Source organism: Acanthochromis polyacanthus, chromosome 13 (assembly GCF_021347895.1).
Source record: "Acanthochromis polyacanthus isolate Apoly-LR-REF ecotype Palm Island chromosome 13, KAUST_Apoly_ChrSc, whole genome shotgun sequence".
Lineage (NCBI taxonomy): Eukaryota > Metazoa > Chordata > Actinopteri > Pomacentridae > Acanthochromis > Acanthochromis polyacanthus.
This window is the reverse complement of record NC_067125.1, coordinates 26,624,074-26,642,709: the sequence shown is the minus strand read 5'-3', so window position 1 is coordinate 26,642,709 and position 18,636 is coordinate 26,624,074. Positions and strand designations below refer to the sequence as shown.

At 39.9% G+C, this 18,636-nt stretch overlaps 1 protein-coding gene across 5 annotated transcripts in view; it reads left to right on the top strand.

The window, feature by feature from the left end:
* The window catches only part of aplp2 (amyloid beta (A4) precursor-like protein 2), a 69,850-nt gene that overhangs the window by 14,146 nt on the left and 37,068 nt on the right, over nucleotides 1-18,636 (top strand). The window lies entirely within an intron of this gene.

Here is an 18,636-nt window from a genome sequence, read left to right as displayed (position 1 = left end):
CTGCACAACTTTTAGGGAGCCTGACTTTACTCCTGCATGAATAAATGCAGCCCAGTCGTTCATCTGAATGAGCTCAGTCCAGCGCGGCTCTTGCAAAAATAACACGAGAGTCACCGCGCGACTGCACGTCATGTGACCAGTGTGCAAAATAAGGTCACATTACTTTCTGCCAGCGACTTGCAAAATAGCACAAAGAATGATTAAAAATAATTGAAGCTCATAGTTGAATATTTTCACTTCTCAAACTTACAAATTGGATTTTATTTTAACACAGAACGCCCACTAGTTGATAAATGTGCCTTCAGACAACCGAGAAAGACCCTGATGGGCTACATTTCACAGCCAAAATCAAGTTTCTTGCCATAGATTTTTAATAAATCAAGCTACTCCCCGTATGAACACACTGTTCCAGTGACCCACTGCACATCAGAATCACTTTGAATACTTAATTTGCCCGTGAAAATAAATTAAATGCCACTCAGACAGGTTATTACAGTTTGTAATCTGTCTTCTGATAGAATTCTTCATTAAAGAGAATGGAGTACACTACCTTTAGATCTATTTTGCCGGTAAAATCCCCTCTGAGCTCTCAATGATAAAACCTCTTAAGATGAAATATGGTTCTAATTAGGATGGCAGCACTTGACAAAAAGATGAGCAAAAAAATAAAATAAATAATAGCGCGGCATTATCCTCGCTCGGTTTTTCAAGTGTTTATTTCCCTTCAGTGTGAATGAGCTCTATTGGATGGGGTTGAATCTGCAAGACAAGACCCCACCGGCCCACCAACTGGAGCCGCTTATAAATAGCCCAGACACACCTTCTCCCCAGTGAAAAGACCAGAAGAAAAAAGAAGTACTTTGCTCTAATTAACTGTGTTTTTCTCCTTTCTTGGCCCAGTATCGCTCCACTTGCCTGCATTTACATTTACATTTTACGTGGCAGGCTTTTAGCTGGATCTTGTGTCCACCCCCATTTAAAATAGCACACAGAATAATTACTAGGTGACTGTTTTGAGCAGCCTGCAGTGAGGTGACGGCGACAGAGGCCCAGCTTTATTCTTGTGATTATGCAGTGAACCAGGGGAGAGATGAAAGAAAATACAAGCTAAGGAGATGTCAGAGTTTTGTTTTTTGTTTTTTTGCGGGAGAGCAGTTTATAGCAAGCAGGGGAGGACAAAAAGGAGGCTGGACGGATATGATTGAGCAGAGAGACGCCGACATGAGGTCCATCTTGAAGGGATGCGTTTGCAGGCTTTAACGGAGGACGTGAAGTGACTGCGGAGGCCCGCTAACAGAGTCCCCGCTGCCCGACGGAGCTACACTCGCAAACGACGTTTTGCAATTTGACAATATGAATCAGGGAGCTGCAAAAAGGATGACAATGCCAAGTAAATCTTTGGAAGCGGCTGCTAAACACGCCGCCTGTGAGGGAATGAATGTGGCGCTGCATTCTGTGAAAAGTCAGACCGCCTGAGATCTCTGCGTGAAAAGTTGAATTCCAAAAGCAGACGGTGTTCACACACAATGGGAATCTGAGTACACAGTTGTGCAGTCGGTGACCACAAAAAGCAACAGGACAAATGCTTTGACTGACAGAACATACAGCGACTATAAAAAGGGTTCATCCGCCTGAGAAGCTTTCCCCTTTTACTGTTTTTCAATTTTGAATCATAGTCAATTTCATTTGGCTTTTTTGACAAGAAAACACAAACAAGGAATAGAAATTAATTCAAGTGAATGATTGCACTTTTTGTTTGCATTCATGTCGCCTCTGAATGCTGTTTGAAGTTAGATCAGCACATCCGAGTGTCTTTTCCCATAATAAAGATGAGGATGCTGCTTTAAAGCAAATTTATTTATTAACTAGCATTTACACTAGCAACTGTATTTAAAAAAGGAGCAACACATGCAGTAGTTCAAGACTCTGCCTGGTGAAAATGAAGTTAATATGTGCTTTTGGTTTTTTTTTTTTGTGCTCGAAGAGATATAATACATCAATTATAATATGGGTGTTCATTTCCACCACTGCAGTGCACCAATGCCAGTCTTAAAGTCACAGATTCAGACTTCTGGGACTTCATATGTAGCAAAAATAAGGAATCCAACTCGCGTGGACCTGTGTGATTGGATTATTCCACTATCAGAGTAGTTTGCAGTGTTTGAGTAGAGTCGTAGGTGAGCTGGTGTGTCCGAGCTGCACCTTCTAAAGAAAGCAACAGTGTAGAGTTCCGTCTGAAATGTTTTAATGCCGAAAAGGGCTATTTTCATGGGGGGAAAAAGTCTTAATATGTACTTTGATTCACAGAGGTGAGTTTTTAGGAGTTAAATCAGTAACCAGACTTTATTTATCAGTCAAAATTTGATTGTGTTGCTCTCAGTCCTTTCCCTTTTAACCGGCTTGTATAAAATTTCAGAAAGTGCAGCATTGTACACTGACTGTCCTGCAGATGCTGCTGTCAAATCTAGAGTTTTACTTGTGTAGAAATAGTAATTGGATGCTTTTATGCGAAGAGTCATGTAAGGCCACATGATTTTGGGTTTGAATGCAGGCAGCAACTTCCAGTTCTAAAAAATAAAAAGTAAAAACTGCAGTTCCTCCAATGGCCACTTGAGGCTGGTTGCAAAAACAAATCGATCCCCATAGACGTTCGTGTTAAAGTGGACAAATTTACAGCAGGAATAAACATGTTTACAGATTGGGAAAACAAATAGGTTTGGTCTCTGTGGCTGATTCACAGATTCATGATAGCTGCAAAGGGGGTGAATTTTTATTTATCTCACCTGTTTTAATTATATTAAGATTTAAAGTCAAGCATGGCTACCATCCACTCACCTCTGGCTCATTTTTGAACTAATCAAGATGGCGACAGTCGAAGCCACTAGACTGAGCTTCAGAACCGCTGCTCAGGAAACCTCTGGGCGACATCTTGGCAGATCTTTTCATCCTGTCAGAGCTTCAACGTGTGGACAGGAGCAGCTGTGGTTTGTGATTAGCAGATGACCTCTTCTACCTCGCGAAACTTGTCCCAGCACATCCTGTAAATGCTACCACGGGCTAGTGTTCACCCTCCCCGATCAGGACTCCTCCTCGGCTCCAGCTGTGACTTACTGTCTGGTAAATATTTCAGAAGAAAGCAGCAGCGGTTGGTGCAGTGTCTGCCTGTAATGGGGAGTGACATTGCTGAACACACTGATGCACACTGCCATGGCAATGGGGACAGTGGGTTGTGTTTTTTTTTTTTTTGTGGTTCAGGAGATACAGACATGGCTTTGTGTGCTGTATGTCTGCTATGTAAGTGAGCGTCGGGGGAAATGTGTGCAGACCTATAGAGCCGAGGGTCATTTTGCACACAAGGACACAGTGTTGCTGAATGCAGCAAACCGGGTCGAGCAGCTGTTATTGCGAGTATCGTCCTCTGAGCCTTCATCAGTATCGTCTCCGCCACACTGTCTCCTGCATACGACAGTCTCTCACAACCTCATTCCCTCTTTCTCCATTATTGTATTTCCCCTTCTTCTCTTTCCAACACCCCTCTCTTTTTTGATTTCCTCTCCTTCCTGTCCTGACAATCCATCTTCCTGCTTTCATCCCTGCTCCAAATCTGCCTCTTCCCCCTCTTCTTCTTTCTCTCTTTCTTTCTCTTTCCCTCTTTTCCCCCTCTGCTTCCCTTTTCTTCTGCAGCCTCAGTGTTCCTCTGTGTGAATAGCTGGGATGCTTTTGTAGATGGTTTCCATAGTGATGGGCCATTTGAACAAGTCGTCATTCACGTCTGTTTGCTGTAAGCTGGAGAGAGGCCATGTTATCTCCCCCCGACACACAGGCAGACCTGCGCAACTCAATCACCACAACATGTTAGCCTGCAGCCGACCGGAGTGCGCGTCTTTTTCAGACTTAATTACAAACATCTTCTCATCTCCCTCCACCGAGCATATCATCGGCCAGCGACGCTCGGCGAGATCAAGTCGCGGCTCAATAATAGCTGAAGTTCATTTCAAGGTGGAACATGTAGAATATTAACAGCGGTGCATAATTAGCACCAAACAGGATGTGGTTTAATTTGCAGCTGAAACAGAGCTCAGTCGGATTTACATTTACCTTTTTTACCGTTTCTAAAAGGCTCATTCTTGCTTAAGGACAAATAAACACATCAAAGTGCACACAAACATGGATTTAAACACAATCACAGGGGATGGTTTGTATATTTTGAGGTACATTATATTTTCCTTACCATTTTAAATGAATTTTTACATTCATGTTTATTATTATTTTGTATGTGTCAACATGGAGTTATGATCCCAGTAATTTCTCTTAATTTAATAACTCATAGAGATAGCTGAAGCGGCAATTAGCACATAAGCGTTAAGACTTTAACTGTCTGAAACTCAGCAGTTTCTGAGTGTTATTTTTTCACCTCTGGCATGTTTATACTGGCTGCGAGTTAATTTTTCACTGCAATATAAAGTCCTTCACCTTTACAGAAACTAGACTGGCTAAAAGCAGCAATAACTCAAAATATTTTAGTGAAATGTAGCAACTTTGCAGTGTCATATAGCGATCATAAAAACAAAAGATCAAAGTTACTTTTTTTGATTGTTTATTTTACAAAAAGAAATCAAAAACTGGAATCAATGTGTACAATATTTTTCCAGGTTCCTACAAGTGTTACTAATGCTAATCAAAAATATTTTGACTCTACATACTATAGAGATTTTGCTACTTACGATTTTGCTACTTACGGGCTGCGGTTCAGCTGAGTTCAGGTAAAAAAATAGCAGAATTTTTACAACTTGACTGTTAGTTGTAGCAAAGTCAGTCAAGGTTTATTGTTACGCTCAGGAGTGCCAAATTCTTTTGTTTTTTAAAGAATCTGATTAATGCAAACGGTTTATTTTTGACTAATTTTTGAATGACGCGTGAGATAAATAGATTTTGATGAATCACAATTATGAGCTCAGATTTGGCTTATTTTTGTCACCGATACATGCTTCAAAGACTGTCCGAATGTTGAAAATTTAATATTTTTTATGTTGTTGTAGTTTCTGCCTCAGATAACTGATGTAATTTTGGTGATTTTTTTTTTAAAAGAAAGATAACATGCCTAATGAACATGCAGGCTGGTTTTGTGGCTCAGAGGCTTAAAGTTAATGTCTCTAAGATGCACTCGCTCACTGATACTGACAGAAACGCTGCAGAAAATGCAGTTAAAATCAAATAATACCAAACTCAAAGTGAGTTATTGAAAAGGCGGCAGGCTAATCTAATAGCAGAGCACTGGCTTCATGAGTCAAACAGGTAGAAGTTTCCTTATTGAGTTTCGCTCAGATCCTGCATCACTCTGAACTCTCCTCAGTCAATCAAACTCCTTGTCCCTTCTGGATCGTTTTTCTTGGCTCGAGACATTAAAGGAAATATGGGGCACGGCTACGTTATGGTATTTCCAGCGTTCTGCACTTTGGAGCAGCTCCGCACAGTCTCCATAACAAAGGCATGTTCGATCAAGTAGAGGTTGGGCAGAAAAGGATTACGAAGAGGCTTACTGTCTGAAGCGGGGCTGGTACCACTGTCTCGTGCTGTGGGTGTTTCTGGGAGGTGTGACGGTGTTTTTCCGCTCCAATGTGACACCGTGGTGCAGGACGAACCCGGTCCAGTCCGGCTGTGAGTGACGGGAGGTTAATGAGCCATGCAGGGGTGACCGCTAGCGAACAGAAACATTATGTTCAGCTCTCTGCAGAGCATCTCACTGTAACCTCCAAGGCTCACAAACACTGACAGACACTCACAGGAACATAAAAACAATATTTAATACATGCTATTATTATTTTGTAAACATAAACATTGACTTACAATCCGAAAGAATTCTCCTATTTGATGCACTTCAATGTTAGTAGTAGTGGCAAAAACACAAACAGGAAATAGCACATTCAAATCCTTGAGACTTTCACCTGTTTCTGGCTGTTTTTATTCACTGTGGGCTCATTTTTCACTGCAATATAAAGCCCTGCACTTCTATGGAAACAGAACAAAAATAGCTTGAATTAGAGAAAGTTTAGAAATGTCTTCTTTGCAGTAGGACACAATTTTCAAACCATAAATCACAAGTAAGGGGAAAATTAAAGTTGAATTTATTTTATTATTTCGCAAAAATTATTGTGCGTGCCCACAGGTGTTACCAATACTGGCAAAAAAAAAAAGGTGACTCTACATACTATAGATATTTTACTACTTAGATTTTTAATTAGTTCCATGCTGCTTTGTGTGGACACAGTCATGACACTAAGGAATGCAGAATTTTTCGTCTTTTACAGAATCTGGTTACAGCAAATGGCTTATTTTTGTTTGTTTTTTTGAAGTGAAACATGCAGAAAAGGCTTCTGATAAAATACTACACTCAAGGACTGTCAAAAAGTAGAAAATCTGACATTTTAAAAATTTGTTCTATGATGTTTTGTGTAAACTCAGCCTGCAGTTCAGCCAAAATTAGTTTAAAAATGCCAAAATTTTTGTCATGTGACTGTTGGTCACACCTGAATCAGTTGTAGTTTTGTAGTTTCGCGAAGGAACGCAGAATTTTTAGTTTTTATAGAATCTGGTTACTGCAAATGACTTGTTTTCTGTCCATTTTTAAATATGAAACATGCTGAAAGAAGGGTTTCTGATAAAATACCACACTCAAGGACCATCAGAAAGTAGAAAATCTGACATTTAAAAAAACTGTTCCGTACTACTCTGTGTAAACTTAGCTTGCAGTTCTGCCGCATTCGCTTAAAAATACCAGAAATTTTGTCGTATTATTGTTGGTCACAGTTTGGTCAGTCACAGTGTTGTAGTCAGGCTAAAAAATGCTGAATTTTTGTTGTTTTTTTTTACAAAATGTGGTTACAGCAAATGGCTTATTTTTGTCCATTTTTGAGTGGATCATGCAGAAAAAAGTGTTTTATTGAGCTTAGATTTGATTATTTTTTTTCTGACATAATGGTATGTCACAGATGAATAGTTCAAGGAATATCAGAAACTAGAAAATCTGACATTTTAAAAAAGTTCTTTACTGCTCTGGACTAATGGTCGCAGACTAGTCAGTCAAGGCTTTGTAGTTACACTAAGAAATGGTGAACTGTTGTGTGTGTGTGTTTTTACAGAATCTGCTTGCTGCAAATGGTTTCTTTTTCCTCAAAATTTTAAAGATACACTCAGAATGAAATGATTTTGATAAAATATAACAATCCTAAGCCTATATTTGGGTCATAAATGCGAATTCATGACATGTTTTGTGCTGTTTATACATGTAAAAGCTGCATTCAAGAGAGAGCGAATGAATAGATTTACAAGAAACACATACGCACTTTCACCCAGATTTATCACTTTTACATGGAGGACTGACTGTCTAAGAGGAAGTTTCTAAGGGTGAGTGATGGTTCTTTTTTTGTAAGAGGAAGAGCACACAGAGTTTACATGGAACTGTAAATTTTTTGACTTCGGTTTTTGTCTGCAGGGGAGGGCAAGTGGCACTAACTGGAATCCAAACTGTGGGAACATTTTTTTGTGTTTTTTTTTTTTTTTTCTCACCGTGTGTTCGGAGCAGTGACTCATAGGGCAATTCCACAGTAGTCTCTGGACACTTCAGATGGTGAAGACAAAAGGCCATTTCACTCAGACAGAGGAGCTCATTTGCATTGCAGTGAGGGGTTGCCCTTTTGGATTCAGAGTCGAAGAACATGACACCTTTTTTTTTCTCTTGCATTATTCTGTTTTTACTGGCTACCCTTTTCCACGGTGGGCGGCGGTGGCGGAGGCGTTTGGTCGGTAGGAAAATGTCAGTGTCACTGTGTCGCTGAACGTCCTCCTTCCTCCTCATCGGTTATCTGCTGTTGCTGCTGAGCTGTTTGTGTTGTGATGGAGACTCGGTGGCTCGAGCTTCGGCCTTCCCACGGGCTTCCTGACAGCAGCATTTAGCTTGTATGTGCATATGGGCAGACTAATGGCATGTTGTGGCATGCAGTGGACAGAACAATAAAAATGGTGTTCTGAAAATTAGACATAAGCTTGTTTATATGGATCATAGATACAGCATAAGCATTGAGTGACCAGTAGGTTTCATTTTCTTGGCTATTTGTTCGGTTTTCTCTGATTCTGCTGAGACAATTAGTCTTTTATGATAAGTCACTACAAATAAAAGCGTATCAGTCTTGTAATCTATTATTTTAAAACATTTGTACTACCCCAAGGAACGGCAGAGTTATGTGACGATTGGCGTATGGTTGTCTGTCCATCTGTGCACAACATTATTCAAAAATGGACCAACAGATTTTGATGAAATGTTCAGTGAAGGTCAGAAATGACAAAAGGACCAAGTGATTAGATTTTACAGTGATGCAGCTTATAGTCTGGACACACAGATTTGTTAAGGATTTCTGTATCATGGCGAGATAGCAACACAGCGTCACTGTAACCATGACAACAAGTGAACACTGCATCATCTGCCTGCTGATGATCACATGATTGTGATCCTACTACAAAACCCCCGCTGCAGACTTATCAGGACTTATCTGTCAGAAAGGATAGATAGATAGATACTTTGTTAATCTCGTAGGAAATTCGATAAAAATTGTGAGGGTGTTTCTGAGTCCCATCAATTCTCACTGCTATGTATTTAGGTCACGCGATTCGGTATCCACACATAACATACACATGCATAACGCACACTTCGCTCAATGTAAGGTCATTTTGTTTGTTTGAAATGATACGACTGAGGAGCCTTGGCGGAGTACTGCGCTCTCTAAGTGCTTTTCTTGTTTGCCATTCTCTGGTTGCAGCCTCTCAAATAAGATGTTTTTTCTGCTTCTCTGAATGTTTAGCTGTTGATTAGGTGACGCAAGATATTAAGATGTAGAGCTGCGCAATATGTTAGTTTAGCATCGTGATGTGCACACGTGCAGTATTAACTCCAACACATCATGCTACAGCTTGATACAACAAGAAAACCTGCACGGTTCTCATTTTCCAATCACAAATCTGTCGGTTTGCAATAATTTACACCAATTTAGAAGTTTTTGGCTTCATGGAGTTTTTAAAACTTTTTTTGTGGAGTTTGTTGACATCCAAGGTCCACGTGTGCACAACAAAATGAGCGAGAAATACGCAAAAAAAACACAGAAAAAGTAGATTTAATTGCAAAAAGAAGTGTATGTTCATTTTTTAGCCACAGAAAGAAAAGGAAAATTGTTGCTAATAATTAGTTTGATCATTTAAACCAATACTGGATTCCACAATAAATAGATTTATTCAAGTCGCCTGCAAAAAATAATGCAGAAAAGCAAACATATAAGCTTTTTCTAGTATTGTGTAATCATAATAAGATGTTTCCTTCCACTAAGGGATAAATTTTGCCAATTCACACACTAAGCAATTATTCATTTCATTAAAAAGTAAATCGACACCGAAGATAATTGGTTCTCAAGTTGTTCCTACCTTCTTTTCTTAATCTCTGCCTTTTCTTGTGCACACATTTCCAGCTGTAATTCCCATAGCATGCGTCATTATGTCTTTTTCCTGTGATTCCCATCCAGCACCACTGCAGTCAGCTCACGTAAACATCGAAATCCGCCTGAATCTCAATAAGCAAAAACACAAAAAGAGGTTAAACGCTGATCCGTGTTTGAAATCGCTCTTGTCATAAAATACATCTTTGTCTACCGTGTGGATTCTTGTCCCGTCTGTTCCACTAGTGACACAGAATGAACCTGATGAAATGCTGCGTTCAGGAAAGTGGCTGTTTTTTCTTTAAGGTCACAGCTAAAATCGGGGTCTTTTCATGTCTTCTGAGCAAATATTTGCTGATCAGGGACTTAAAATGCTGCGTGCGTATGATTTAAAGGGGATTAAATATTATACATATGCCGTCCTACAGGGAGCAACAAACAAAAGCTGCAGTAAACAATGCAACACTAAGAGCTGCTCTCTAATGGCTTTAATAGAAACTAATGCAGAAATATAAATGCTTTGATTCCTCCCCTCCTCATATTAGCACAATAATTGCCGCTAGCCCTCCTCCTCGTAAACATCAACACTTTTTATTGCAAGCAATCAGAGACGGAAATCAATATTCACTTCATGTCCCGGTGCATCGTACATGCAGATCAGACTCCTGTACATGTGTGTGCGGCTTTCCCACCGCTGCATATCTTGTTTAAGTATTAAGTCACCACAGGGAAGGATTAGGTGGATTAATGATGCCGGGCATTTCTCTGCACGGTCACATGGACACTAAGCATTCTGGGAACCTACCTCAGTCTGCTTTTAAAAAAAGGGCCAGACAGCGAGGATGGCTTCACCATGCCGCTGCCAAAATTAGACCGGTTGCCACCGCTCAGATAGGCCTGCAAAGTTTATAGACTCTGTTGACACTGGAGCTGGATGCAGTGTGGCTGTTTTTATATGCAACCAGGACAGTGTTTGTCAGAAATGTCAGCCAGGCACCGCGTTTGTGAGACTTGTCTGGCCTCGGAGGGGTTTTGGGTTTGTTTTTGTGGCGAATTCAAAAATCTCCCACCTGTGTGTTTGTGTTGGAGGATCATCACCGAGGCTCTTGTGTATTCGTTTCCACTTTTCTCAGCGTCCTCTCGGTGTGTGTCCTGAGCTCACACACTGCCCCGAGTGGTCAACCTGAGACCACACACACACAGATTGGATTAGCTTCCCTGGATGCTGCCCAGATGCTGTGTGGTGGGTCATGTAATAACTGACCCAAACTGGTCCAGGAGGCTTTTTCTAAAACCTCATTAAGGAATACTAGCTTTTTTTTCTTTTCCTCTTTTTTTTTACAGCTAGTCTTAATTGGACTCTCCTCTGCTTCCTGCTGGTGTCTGCATACAATCAGTATTCTCCCTGCTTCATTTCCTGCCTTTCAGAATTTTCATAGGGAAAACCCATTTTCTGCCTTTTATTCTCAAAAATAAATGTGTTGCACCGACTCTAAAATTGCCCGAGCTACATAATCTATCGGGTGTTAATTTGGTTTCTGTGAATTGTGGTTATTTCATCGCACCTACGTTCTGCATTTTCATGGGGATGCATCCATTTCTCCTTGTTGTTGATCACCCAGAGCGAGAAATGCAAGTCCCAGCACAATAACGCTGCAAAAAAATGAGAATTTATTCGTCCATCTGTATCTTTTTAATTATTTTTTGGACGTATATAGCACTATAAAGCTTGTTAGAATGAAAAATAAGGGACATTTATAGAGCATGCATCACAAATAATGCATTGATGGACTAAATAAAGTAGATATGCACTCTAAAAGTAAACCTATTCTCAGGATTATTTAAAATTTAATGATTTAGATTAACCTTTTGCAAACATGTTGATAATTGATATTATCTTGTCTCAACTTAATATTGCATGTGATTTAAACTCAAAGTTGATTTAAAACTAAATTTAAGTAACTTAATGAAATTGGCTTGATAGTTTCATTTTTCTTCACCAGTCGCCTCCTCTGTCTCAACATGTCTGGACAATTTTAGATTAAGACTAGAAATTAAGAATACATTTCATTGTAGTTGAATAGCTAGTTCCTGTAACTCAAAACAGCTTGTTGGTTGAACATAATTTCATTAGAAATCATCATAGCTCCAAAAGATTGATGGAAATTATTGCATTATTTTGGCCTGTTAAGCCTAAACATTGTTTTCTTTAGAGTGTAGACAGTAAATTAAACCAGATACAGTAAATATTCTGTAACGTCACAAAATAACACTTTTTCAGTTTTTTCATCAAAATTATTGCATTAGATTTGTTTGTTGAGCTTAATTGGTTGTTTAGTATGTAGACGGTAAATTAAACCGTATATAGACAGTAAATGCTCTGTAACATTGCAAAATAGCGCAATTTTTCTGCTTTTTCCACCCCAAATGTTTCATTATTTTGACTTATTGAGCCCAAACATTGTATTTTTTTAGAGTGTAGACAGTAGCTTAAACTAGATATGGAGAGTAAATGCTCTATAATGTCACAAAACAATACAAATTTTTATTGTTTTCCACCACAAATGTTGGGTTAGTTTGTTGAGCCTAAACATTGGTTTTTAGTGTGTAGATGGTAACTTAAACCAGATATAGACAGTAAACGCTCTGTAACGGCACAAAGTCAAACAAATTTTCTGCTTTTTCCACCACAGATATTGTGTTGTTTTGGCCTGCTGAGCCCAAACATTGTTTTTAGAACGTAGATAGAAACTAGATATTGACAGTAAACACTACAAAATAAAACAAATTTTCAGCTTTTTCCTTCACAACTGTTGCGTTAGTTTTGTTTGCTGAGCCTAAACATTGATTTTTAGAGTCTTGACAGAAACTTAAACTGCATATAGAGAGTAAATGCTGTGTCACATCACAAAATAAGACAGTTATTCTACTTTTTCCACTACAGAGGCGAATAGATTCACCACTAATGTGTGCGCTCATCAGAAAACCACACTGATGGTATTTTCATCTGTTAGGAGGAATTAAAAAGGAGCGTTTGTTTGTGTGCGTGTCTGATGTTCCATGCGTTATTTCCCAACAAGTGCTGTCATGTCTTAGCTTGTTTTATGCGAATCTTGGCTCGGCGCACAGAGCAGGCCAATAAAACATGTTTGTGTGCTGGAGGCAGACTGGGAAGGCGGCAGCAGTGGCAGCATACTGGTGTGTGTTTGCAGCGAGGAGTGAAAACGAGCTAAACGATCCTCAGCCCACACAGCTTTTTCTTTCTTTTTTTTCATTATTTATTTTGACGAGCGTCTGTGGTGGCAGGCCTGTCTCTGCAGCCTCCATGCCGCCTCTCGCCTCGTTTCTTTATTGCATTAAAGCCTGCGTTCATTTGAGAAGGATACTTCCAAACCAGGACCGAAGCCAACCAGTGCACGTTTCCCGTCACTCCTGTCAATTTAACGTATTTGCCTGAGCTTTCGTCTGTCTCGCCCTCTTCCCAACTTCCACTCCTTCTCTCCTTCCCTTCTTTTGTCTCTGCCTACTCACCGCAGCAGGTGTTCACACTTACACATGAGATAACATCTCACGGTGAGTCAGTAACGAGAGATGAGGAGGCTCAGTGGCTTGTTAGGTGTGGCGGCTTGTCGTTATTTTCCAGAAAGTGAGCGTGTTATCGCAGCAACAGTCAACACCAGAATCAGAAATGATTCAATCTGGATCAAAATGAATCACCCAAAGGTTTATTTTAGTAGAAAAAAGCTTAATTACGCGTACAAATGCTCCAAAAAAGTCCGGCTTTCACCGATTTCTCTTCCCGTAACTCGTCAAGATGTTGTTGATGACTCAACCAAAAGTAAAAAATGTGATTACAGGTGTCGAAGCTAAACCAACCAGCCCATTCCTGCCTCATAAAACTGTTAATCGAAGTGTCGGTTTGCAACCACCATCATCAAACTCATCAAGCTGGTGACCCTCAGGGGGCTGCTGCCGCTGCCAATTTTGCGATCTTTGATTCATTCTGCTTTTGAACTTTAAAACAAAGTCGCTCTTGTCCCGGAATGAACTTCTGCCTCATGCGGAAGAAAATTACAGTCGATGTTATTTCATGTGACCTTTAAGCAGGAGTCAGATTACATTAAATCAAAGCAGAAATACAAACTCAAGTGGCCAGTGGTTCATCCGCAGCCAAGACTTACTTTTATTATTTCTCTTTTTTCTTCTTCTGATTCCATTTTGCTGCTCGACAGAACAAATCCATTTCAGGTGATGTAAAAAGAAGTCGCATCCACGTCAGATGTTGGCTCAATAAACATTCTGAATACCACAAAAAACTTAATTTTTGTGCTGCATATTTTAAGAACTGACATAATTATGTTGCATCAACTAAATGTTATGTGTGATTTCAACTCACTTTTTTGCACTAGTTGATTTAAAACTAGATTCAAGCAGAGGTAACTGAACTTTTCTTTTCCAGTTGTCTCTATCCTAACAAATCTGGACAATTGTAGATGGTTTAGACTAGAAATTGAAAATGTATTCATTAGTAGTTGAAAAGCTAATTCCTGTAACTTAAAATAACTTGTTAGCTGAACATATCACTAGAAATTGTCGTGACTCAAAAATATTGATGAAAATTGTTGCGTTATTTTGGCTTGTTAAGCCTAAAACATTGATTTATAAAGTGTAGATGGTAACATAATCCAGATATAGACAATAAATGATCTGTAACATCACAAAATAACACAATTTTTCCACTTTTTCAACCTCAACTGTTGCTTTAGTTACGTTTGTGGAGGCCAAACATTGCTTTTTTAGAAAGGCAGTAATTGAAACTAGATATGGAGAGTAAACACCACAAAATAACACACTTTTTCAGGTTTTGTACTATGAAGGCGGACAAATTTGCCTCCAATTTGTGTGTTTGCTCGTTAGAAAACCAGATTAATGGTGTATTCATGTGTTACGAGGGTAAAAAAGAGCTTCCATGAATCATTTTAGAAATACAAACTAAACTGGTCAGTTGTTTGAATTCATCCGCAGCCAATAGTTGCTTCTATTATTTCTCATTTTTCTTCTTCTGATTCCATTTTTCCGGCTGACGGAGCAAATCGATCGTAAAAAAAAAAAGAAAAAAAAAAAAGAAACTGAGACATCGACACTGCAGTTCTGTGGCGTCCAAGGCTGAGTCACATCCACGATAAAAATTCTGTCACTTTCGAGATGTTGTCTGGAGAACAAAGGCGACTTTTGTCTCCCGCGCTCGTGTGCACCTCCTGCTGAGGATGTCACCGTCAGCAGAACTCGCTGTCGGCTCCGTTTTCTCGTCCTTCTGCTTCAGGTAACGCTGACGAACAGACAGGGAGCACAAACAAGACAATCTTCCCCTGACCCGCTGCCCTTCCCTCCCTCAGGCCCTCTGCAGCTCCTCGTGCTCTCCGATGCCCCCTGTAGCATTTCTCTTTGTGCATGTCTGGCCCACAGCAGCTCTTTTCTCAACCAGTAAACAGGCATGACTGCAGATCAGCCGGTGTTACCCAGCTCCACTCTGCCTCGTAGAAGTTAAAAACAAAAAGAGGAGTCAAACGGGTGTCGGGACGCCCTGAACGCTTGTTTTTGCGGTCAGACCGTCATCGCCTCCCTAATGTGCTTCTTCTTCTCTCCGTTTCCTCCGAACCTCTGTGGAGATCTAACAAAGCAGCGAGAGGGAGGAGAGCAAACAGGAATGTTTGTCTGTGTGGAACCCATTAGCTGCTGCCTTTTCAGCCTGCATTCTCCCTGCAGTTCATCTCACAATAAGATGTTTGTATTTACACAACATATAGTAAATAATATACTTGTAACATAGCTAACAGAAGGACTCCATGAAGACTATTAAAAAAAACCCACCCAAAACAGAACAATTTGTCTGTACATCTCAAGTCAAAGTCAGCTTTATCGGTAACCCCGGTGCAAACATGCAAGGCACAGTAGAAAAAACAAAATGCAGTGCAGTAGATAGTACAGTAAAATACTGCCTGTCTGGTGTGCCAGGAGACAGATATTTACAGATAAGAGTACATTGTATTTACAGATGTAAAAGCAGTGCAGTATATTGTAATTGGTGCAAATCTGTGATAATAATGACACTTACAAGGTGCTTTTCAAGACACTCAGATGTCTTACGAAGCAGACAAGAACCATAAATAAAGCGGAACAAGCAGCATTTAAAAACATCTAACATCTAAACATCTAAAGAAATAATACTATAAAAATCCAGCTTATTTATTTTGCAGGATGGTCATAGGGAGTAGGGGTTGACTGATTATTGGAACCGTTATTCAGCATTTTTTTTAATTTATTTTTTTTACAGATGAATTTGATTTACAAATTTCCTACTTTGGCTCCGATGCAGCCATCTCACAGCCTGTATTCTCCCTCTTTTCACAATAAGATGTTTGCATTTACACAATATATAGTAAAAAATATAGTAAGACTGTATGAAGGCTAAACAAAGCAATTTGTCAATACAGCTATAATCCTAGTAATAGTAGCACTTATATAGTGCTTTCTAAGATGCTTCACAAAGAAGGCAAAAGTACAAAAACAAAAGATAAAGTGGAGAAAGAAGCATAAAGAAAACATTTAAATATCTAGAGAAGTAAAAAGAATAATGCAAAAATTCAGCTTATTTATTTTGTCTTTTTGTATCTTTAGGATTAGGGTTTGACTGATTAGCAATTTGACTGATTATAAAATCCAATATTCAGCATTTTTGTTCGTTTTCTTAACCGATTTCAGATAAAATAAGTAAACTTACAACAGTGTTGGCTCTGATACAACCATCTCTGTCAGTCTGTAGTCCCTGGCTGTGTTCCAGATCACTTTCTTTCTGCTTCAAGTTCATCCTCCAGCCGCCCTCACAAAGTACGGAGAGTTATTTGCAGTATTTATACAACTGACATGTACTACTTCATCATAATGTTGGGCTTTAAACTTTGTCTGTCACACTCGATAGTGCAAAACTAGCTGTCAACTGTTTTGCAATCCTGGCTGCTAAAACTTGTTTATTTTTATGCGAAATACCACAATATATTTGACATAACTGTGCAAAGGATTGTAGTTTAAAGTACTGCAAAACTTGACTACATGCAGTACAACATCCAGGTATTTTTGGAATACTGCATTCAACATACGATGTATTAAAACAAATAGAACTGAGTGTAATTCCTACGTGCATGCTAATGCATTTTGTGTTTATTTATGCACTGTACCATTATTGATTGCGCAAAAACAACAAATAAGTTCCATTTTGTTCTATTGAAACATGCCGAATCTTTATTCTCGCATATTATATAGTGTGTTAGCAGGAATATTGGAACGTAGTCCTGAAAGATGCCCCGCCCACAGTGCTGTCTGATTGGGTGCTCGTTGTCAACAGTATTAGCTAAATGTCAAAAAGTTCTCTTGTACTAAAACAAGTTTTGCGATAATATTTGTGCTATTCTGCACTTTGACACCAGTTTTTTCTCCAAATTGATATCACTTCTAATCATCAGTTCTCCATTTTTTTCCTTTATTACGAATAATCGCGACTGATATCGGCCCTAAAGAAACTATATTGGTCGACCCCCAGCATAAGAATAACTTCGTCTTCCTCCTGAAGCCTTTTTTTGTGTATTTTTTAAAATATAAAGCGAGTCAAACTGACTGTTTCAGTGAGAGATACTGTAGTTCTCTGCTGTCCTGTATATGCCTCAGTTGCTGCACCATTAAATTCCCACTCTTTGCTTTCTTTCCTTCTTTGATAACTGTGTTAATAACCTGAAATCTCGGCATCCAGCTTCCACCCATTCGAGATCAGCGTGCATTGTATTCTTTTATTGCTTTATGCCTGTGGTAGTGGTGCAGAGATGAGGACTGGAGCAGGACAAAGAGCTCATCCAGGACTCGGTAACGACGATCCAGGGTGCGCTTTCTCGTCTCTGTGAATGAACACTCGTCTGTGAGGTTCTCTGTATGCTTTATGATTATGCTCTCGTGCTGCTGAATGTATATATGCAAGCGTGGGTGGATTCAGTTTGTGCGTGTGTGTGTGCAGACTCAGCTCTGGCTGGCCCTACAGCTCATCACACGCTACAGCCAACTGCTGATTACACAGCACTTGTTTTGTCCTCGCTCTACTCTGTTCTGCAGCTATTGTCAGCCTGCACACGATTAGACCGAGAGCTTTGTCCGACACTCTGTTACTCAAGTCTTCCCTTTTCGGCCGTTTTGTCCCGCAAGAAAACACCTCTGTCCACGTCGCCTGAAGGTTTTCAGACACAGAAGACGGTTTGTCCGGCTCGCTCCCCAGATCCAAGGCCTGTTTACTCGGCCCGATGATGTTGTGACAATCAGGAGGGGATCAGTTCCGTTCCACTTCCCGTCAGGAGGCTCCCTGGTGTGTGCTTTGGGACGGTTTGGCATGCAGAGCTGCAACACCTCACTGATTAATTAGTCCCGCACAGTGACACCCCGAGCATCAGTCGAGCGTTAGCAGCCTGTGACTTACAGTCATTTGAAAGCCAACCATGTGAAAGCAGTGGTTTTGAATGTGTCCATTTTCTAAAGAGAGTGTTGTTTGGAGTGAAGTTGGGGCAGGGCCGGGCGCTGAAGCTTCCTGCTTGCATAGTTCAGTAAATACTGACAGAGAAGACGCAGATAACAGATTTCCTCTCGTGTTGGGATGGCGAGGAGGCAAACAAAGATGGGAAGAAAGAAATCCTACAGAAGTACTCAACAAATCCTGTGCTAACACTTGTTTCCACTACATTATACCTGATGTTGCTGCTGCTAGAAGGAATGCCGATTGTTTGCTTTGAGGAATAAATGATCTATCCGTTGTGGAAAGACTTTGGTCACAGGAGGTTCAGAAATCTGTGCCCTCCTCAGCAAGGAATGTCCTGCTTAGTGAGCCACGAGGGACTCCATTTTTTTTAAAAACTTTTTTCTCATGGAGCAAAACCTTGTACACTAATCCAATCAAACTTCTACTTATTTAACCCTGGTGTCGTCCTGCGGGTCAAAATGGACCCGTTTTAAAGTTTGAAAATGTGGGGGGGGGAAAAGATATTTTCACATTAAAACTTGTGGTGTCCATTTTTTCAACATTTTTGGGAAGTATTTGAAGGTTTCTTGGTGGGGAAAAAAAGAA